Genomic DNA, 7,514 nt, shown 5'->3' on the forward strand with positions numbered 1-7,514 from the left:
TAACCAAATTATTAATAACTTAGCCCAATAACATGCATAGTCCAATTTAAATGTATATAAATCCGCCAGTCCATCCTAATAATGAAAAACATGATGCATGTAAATCCCCAAAACAAAACAGTCCCAAACCACAATTTCAATAATTTTATAGTCCAAAAATCGAATAATTATAATGAGAAAACAAGCTAAAAATTAAATTAAAATAAAGTAATATGATGAGATTGAGTCTAAAGTCCATTGTACGTCTACATGCCAATTCCGATCCTAAGTTCGTTCATTACCTGAGAAGTTAAAATAATGGGGTGACCTTAACAAGATCAGTGTGAGTCTAAACAAGTAAGCAATTTGCATTCATTCAAGCAGTTTCACATGAAATAAAATAGCTTAATCAAACATCATCAATAGCAGTTTTAGTGAACATGATCATGATAAAATACACATGTGAGATCCTACCCATACCATCCGCTACACACCACGAGTTTTTCAGAACCCGTCGGCCAAACTCCAATGAATGCGAGCATAGCTCGATGTGGTAAAACCACCAATAATCAATAATGCAGTAAACTGCTGAATAACAATAATATGATATAATCGTCAATCCCCTCGGTACTCTAAATGCAGTGCACTGACTACGAATAAATGCAGACTTAAAATGTCATCGGTACTCCACGGAACTCCTCTGTCGTCCACAAAATATCCCATCCCCATGTATATGCAATATGTCAAGCAAACTCATACATAGTCGTAATTCAATACTTTTCACATTTAATTGACATGTTTAACACATCCTCAATAATCAGATACTTTCAGTAAATGGAAGTAGTGTTCCAACTGTCAAATTATCATTATGATGGTGTCTATCAATATCATTCAACTTCACATACTTTACGAATTTCATTGTGCAAGTATATCAACCTTTTCAATATATATCATAACAAATATCTCATGCAATTATATCATGCATAAAATCAATATTTCAGCAAATCATGCTATTCAAACAACCTATCTCATATCATATAACACAATCACGCATCACAATCCCAATCACCTAGTCACACTGTCAAACTAGCAACTTTGTTAACAAATCAATCTTTTAGGGCTCGAAACGTACCTAGTTTGGCCACTTACAAAACTAATTATTTGGATCTTAAGCCAATCCAACCAGCAAGCTAATTCATCAAACATAACATGATAATTATCAATTTCAAACAAGCTTATGAGTTTAGGACCTATACTTTATCTTTCGCTTTTTCACAGCACATTAGTGAGTCTTCCAATTTTCCTTAATAAATATTAAAACAAACCTAAGTAAAAAAATCAATATAAATTCCATCAATTCATCCGTTAACCATTTCTTAAACACCCACTTATGGGTTCAAATCAATTGTCAAAATTAACACTATTTTACGAATCCAAACTAGTTAGATTTCTTACACAGTTTTGATGTGAATCGCATACGCGAACGTCTTTCGGCTTTACGGTTGATTTAGGGTGTTTGGGTCAGCACATAACACAATCATATACTGGAAAATTAGTAGCTACTATTTATTAAAATCCCTCATTTAATCAATCCATAACCTTAACCCAACAACTATGTCAAAATAACAAACTAGTTTACATTTAATCACACTTACATTTCCCGATTTGTGAGATTCGAATGACCAATTGATCAATGTAGCACCCCAAACTCGGCCCAGAAGTTATGGCTGGATCCGGCATGCCACATCAAAAACATTAAAAAAAATTTTCATTCTAAGTCCAGAAAATCGTACTTGATGTTCAAAAGATTAATTCATTAAGGGTTAAAGTGAATGGAAGTCGGCACCGTAGGAAACCGGAAAAGAGGTGGTGAGTCCATCGGACTGCTTAAGTACCAAGCTCCCTTCGGATCCAATCCTAGACATGCATACCGCCATTGCCACACCTTAACGTCATGGATATTTCTAGGAAACCGATTTGATTAAGTCATTTTTAGGAAAAGTGATTAATTTTGGAAAAATAACTTTTATTGCAGAAGCTTTGCTTGTTGTCGTGTTATTTTGAAATCAACTGTTGTTTTTGAAAACGCGCCCTAAAGCTATCCAATTTCTACAGTTAAAATAAGTATTACCTATCTTAGTAATACATATTAAAACCATCAAAAATAATTAAGCGGCCTTTTTACATTTAAAAGCCCAAAAACTTCAAACGTAAATAAAAGGATGTCCAGTTCACCAGAAGAAAATCAAACTTTTAGAACGGGTGGCCACTCCTAATTCCCTCATAGCTCCAAGCCCACTATGGTTGGGGATTTCCTGCGTGGATGAAAATAAAAGGGGTGAGTTTGGGGAAACTCAGTGTGTAAGGAAAACCCATTCAAAGCCCAAGTCACTCAAGCCTATTGGGCCTAAGCCCATTCAGTAATGTGGTCTTGGACCGAGCCCTTTTCAGACATAATAAACCGGGCCTTAGCCCTTATTCAGATAATGAAGATGGCCCATAGGCCCATTTCAAAATACATGCAACATCAATAATATATGCAAGCCCATTTGGGAGACTACTCAACCCACCAACCACTACACTCCACCCGTACCAGCCATACACTCTATGTGGGGATAGCTCAACCCACCCAAATTTAACACTCCACAGATTGCAAAGATTGCTTTCGCTCGATTAACGAATTGAGACAAAGCCTCCAATGACGTGGACAAGCCACTTTCAGACTTCCTCCGTCAATATCCCATCCCATGCATCGATAATAACAACATGACATGCATAAATAACAACAATCAAACATGCATTTAAGTCAATTTAACCTAGGGGTATTTCGGTAATTTATCTCCTAGGGGTAAAAATGTAAATTTTTTACTTTTAAAGGTATTTCAGTAATTTATCTATTTTAGGGTTTTTCATGCATATTCCTACCTTTCACGTACTACAGAATCACGTACCGAGGGTTCTTATCGAATTGGGTCCGTTGGCCCATCATTCCAATTTTGGCCCATTAAGCCCAAAAATATCGATGGCACAGAAATCATGCACTTTGCAGTCCAAACATTGCAGCTTACCAAAAACATTAATCGATTTACCTCACGAGCATTCGCACACTCGCAAATCTACAAAATACCGATTTTCGGCATTTCAGCTTTTCGACTTTTGCCGATCTAGACTAAGAAAGAGGGTGTTAGTTACACACCTGTTTGGGACGATATGCTGACGAGATCCACACACGAACCGCCTACAATTGGATTACTAACACGCTAATCTAACTATTCAAATACAAACTACGTATTAACCCCTTACAATATTTGGCCAACCACACCTACAGATCATAGTAAGCTTATAAGAAATCAATAAGCAACTCATTAACAAATTTTTGTCAATGTTTACCACATAATCATAATTTCACTGCAAGCTGTCTTCCTGAGCAACAGTCACTAAATTATTTATAACTGGAGCTACGAAACTCCAAATCAAGTTCTATTAATTTTCCCTGAAAATAGACTCATATATCTTCTATCCATAAAATTTTCAGAATTTTTGGTTTAGCCAATCAATACCAGATTTTTCTCAAAGTTTCCCATGTTTCACTGTTTGACTAATCTGACCACTCATAATTACGAATCAAATTTCTCATTGTACAGAATTCAAAATATGTTCTTGTTTATTTCATTAGAAACTAGACTCAATAAGCTTTAATTACATAATTTATTCAGCTTCTAATTCATCTCGCACAATTTATGGTGATTTTCCAAAGTCACGTTACTGCTACTGTCCCAAGCAGATTTATTACCAAATCACTCTTTCACACATACCTTGCATGCATGTTATTTAAACATGTATATCACCAATCAATCATCACATATCTATGATTTTACTTAAGTATAATCTCCATTTCATCATTTTACAGCACAACATGTTAGCCGATTTTTCCCTTTAGCATCTAAGGCACATGCATGCTCATTTGTTTGGCTCAACTTCACCTATCTTCCATTTTTCATCAAAAGAACATGAAACAACAACCATTTCCTTCATTTTAATTCATGACTAAATGCTCACAACACAATTAAAAACCAAAATATGCTTCAAGAGTTAAGGTAGAATCAAGATGAACTCATGAACCTCAAAATAAGAAGCAAGGTACCAAGAACTTACCTTCAATTTTCCTCCTCCTAATGACCGAAAACTCAAGAGCTTTCTCCTCTCCTTTCTCTTCTCTAACTTTCAGCTATGATGAACAAAGATGGACAAAACTTTGTTCTTTTCACCCCTTTTTCTTTTAATAAAACTTCATATTTCATCCATTTAATTCTTTAATACAAAAGACATGAAATTCTTATCATGAAACATTTACCTAACCCATTATCATGGAACATTTACCTAACCTATTATCATGGAACATTTACCTAACCTATTATCAATTTGTATCAATTTGTCTACAACAACATGATGGTTGGCCACTTCATGTAAAATGGAAGGTTTGTCATGCAAATCCTCCTATTTTGCACTCCTATTTATTTGGCCACTTCAATTTAATCTATAGCATTTTCAAACATTTTCACATAGGTCCTATTTCATAATTTCACCCCCTTTTTCTTATGGAACAAAAATTAACTAAAATTGTCGGGATCTATCTTAAGTTTGGGCTTTCTAGAGGCCCACTAACATAATTAAACCTATGCCAACATTCACAGGATTCCCGAAAATTTACAATCAAGAACATTTTTCCCTAATAAATATGTGATTTGAGGCTGATTAAGAAGGTTTAAGTACACAATTTAAGTCTGGAAATAAGTGGGCAATATTTAAGGAACAAAACTGCCCCCTTCTTGCCCATAGGCACACGCACCACCACCCATGGTGGCTAAAATTGGCACTAATTTAAATACAATTTAAAGACCCATTAAAAAGTAGAAGAAAAATATTTATAATCATAAAAATTCTCCACAATTACAAATCTATAATTTTAGGTTTGTAATTGGCAAGATTAATCAAAAAATTGAAGAATGAAGAGCCCTTACCCAAGCTAGTTGAAAGAAACGATTATGACACTTTCTTGGCAATGTTCAGGATCGATCTTGGAGTTCAAGACTTCAAATTTGGTGCTGATTTAGATGAGAATAAATGGAAGCAATAGATTAAAGGAGATGGTGCACAATCTTGATACAAAAAGAAGAAGAAGGATATGGTAAAAGGGGAGGTGTACGCGACAATAACCATGGAGGAAAGGAAAAAAAATTAAAATCAAATAGAATATAAGGAGGAGAGGAATGACTAGGAAAATGAGGAGGAGGATTAAAGACTGATTATTTGTGAAAAATAATACTTATACCTAGGTTTACTAGGCTTGGATGAAACACACATTAAAACAATAGGCTTTTGTCAAAAAATTAAATTATTTGCAAGAGAAGGGATTTGAACTTGGGAGTGATTTAATACGATTTAAAGATCCATTAAAAACTGAAAAAATATATTTAAAATCATCAAAATTCTCCCAAATTCAAAATATGGAAATTTAGGTTTTTAATTGGCAAGATTAATAAAAAAATTTGAAGAAACAAGAGCTCTTACCCAAGCTAGTTGAGAGAAACGATAATGACACTTTCTTGGCAATATTCAGGATCAATATTGGAGTTCAAGATTTCAGATTTGGTGTTGATTTAGATGAGGATAAATAGAAGCAATAAATTAAAGGAGATGGTGCACAATCTTGATACAAAAAGAAGAAGAAAGAGATGGTAAAATGGGAGGTGTAGGCGACAACAACAATAGAGGAAAGGAAAAAAACATTAAACTAAAACAGAATGAGAGGAGGAGAGGAATGAGTAGGGCAATGAGGAGGAAAATTAAAGGCTGATTATTTGTGAAAAAAATAATACTTATACCTAGGTTTACTAGTCTTGGACGACACACACATTAAAACAAGGGTTTTTGTCAAAAAATTAAATTATTTGCAAGAGAAGGATTTCAACTTGGGACTGATTTAAATATGATTTAAAGACCTATTAAAAAAGTGAAAAAATATATTTAAAATCATAAAAATTCTCCCAAATTCAAAATCTGGAAATTTAGGTTTTTAATTGGTAAGATTAATAAAAAAAATAGAAGAAAGAAGAGCTCCTACCCAAGCTAGTTGAGAGAAACGATAATGCCACTTTCTTGGCAATGTTCAGGATCAATCTTGCAGTTCAAGATTTTAGATTTGGTGCTGATTTACATGAGGATAAATGGAAGCAATAGATTAAAGGAGACGGTGCACAATCTTGATGCAAAAATAAGAAGAAAGAGATGATAAAATGGGAGGTGTAGGCGACAACAACAATAGAGGAAAGGAAAAAAACATTAAAATCAAATAGAAAGAGAGGATGAGAGGAATGAGTAGGGCAAAGAGGAGGAGGATTAAAGGCTGATTATTTGTGAAAAAATAATACTTATACCTAGGTTTACTAGTTTTGGATGAAACACACATTAAAACAAGGGGTTATTGTCAAAAAATTAAATTATTTGCAAGAGAAGGGATTTCAACTTGGGACTGATTTCAACTTGGGACTGATTTAAATATGATTTAAAAACCCATTAAAAAACTGAAAAAATATATTTAAAATCATAAAAATTCTCCCAAACTCCAAATCTGGAAATTTAGTTTTTTAATTGGCAAGATTAATAAAAAAAATTGAAGAAAGAAGAGCTTTTACCCAAGCTAGTTGAGAGAAATGATAATGACACTTTCTTGGAAATGTTTAGGATCGATCTTGGAGTTTAAGATTTCAGATTTTGTGCTGGCTTAGATGAGGATAAATGGAATCAATAGATTAAAAGAGATGGAGCACAATCTTGATACAAAAAGAAGAAGAAAGAGATGGTAAAATGGAAGGTGTAGGCGACAACGACGATAGAGAAAAAGAAAAAGAAAACATTAAAATTAAAGAGAATGAGAGGAGGAGAGGAATGACTAGGCAATGAGGAGAAGGACTAAATGCTGATTATTTGTGAAAAAATAATACTTATACCTAGGTTTATTAGGCTTGGATGACACACACATTAAAACAAGGGGTTTTTGTCAAAAAATTAAACTGTTTGCAATAGAAAGGATTTGAACTAGGGACTGATTTAAATACGATTTAAAGACTCATTAAAAAACTAAAAAATATATATTTAAAATCTTCAAAATTCTCCCAAATTCCAAATTTGGAAACTTAGTTTTTTAATTGGCAAGTTAGTAAAAAAATTGAAGAAAGAAGAGCTCTTACCAAAGCTAGTTGAGAGAAACGATAATGACACTTTCATGGCAATGTTCAGTGTAACAGCTCGGTTTTAGGTAAATCGGAACAGTGGTTTTGGAACCACAAATCTGAGGTCAAAAAATTATTTTAATATTATTTTATGTGTTTACAGCATGTGATTATATATGTGTGAAAGTTTTGTGAAATAATTTTAGCGTTTAAACGCTTAATTTGATAAAAGGACTAAATCGCGTAAAAAGTAAAAGTTGCATGCTATAAGTTAAGAGTGTCTAATTGCTATGGGTTATTAAA

The 7,514-nt window shown here is 33.6% G+C and overlaps 1 long non-coding RNA gene across 1 annotated transcript; it reads right to left on the bottom strand.

Moving 5' to 3' along the window:
* Positions 1-2,094: 2,094 nt before the first annotated feature.
* On the bottom strand, positions 2,095-5,085 carry LOC128293981 (uncharacterized). Its single transcript, XR_008284147.1, has 2 exons — positions 5,001-5,085; positions 2,095-2,294 (listed from the first exon to the last, which is right to left on the bottom strand). It is a non-coding gene; the product is annotated as an uncharacterized LOC128293981 (long non-coding RNA).
* Between the last annotated feature and the right edge of the window lie 2,429 nt (positions 5,086-7,514).

The sequence above is a fragment of the Gossypium arboreum genome, chromosome 1 (genome assembly GCF_025698485.1).
Source record: "Gossypium arboreum isolate Shixiya-1 chromosome 1, ASM2569848v2, whole genome shotgun sequence".
NCBI classification, from domain to species: Eukaryota; Viridiplantae; Streptophyta; class Magnoliopsida; order Malvales; family Malvaceae; genus Gossypium; species Gossypium arboreum.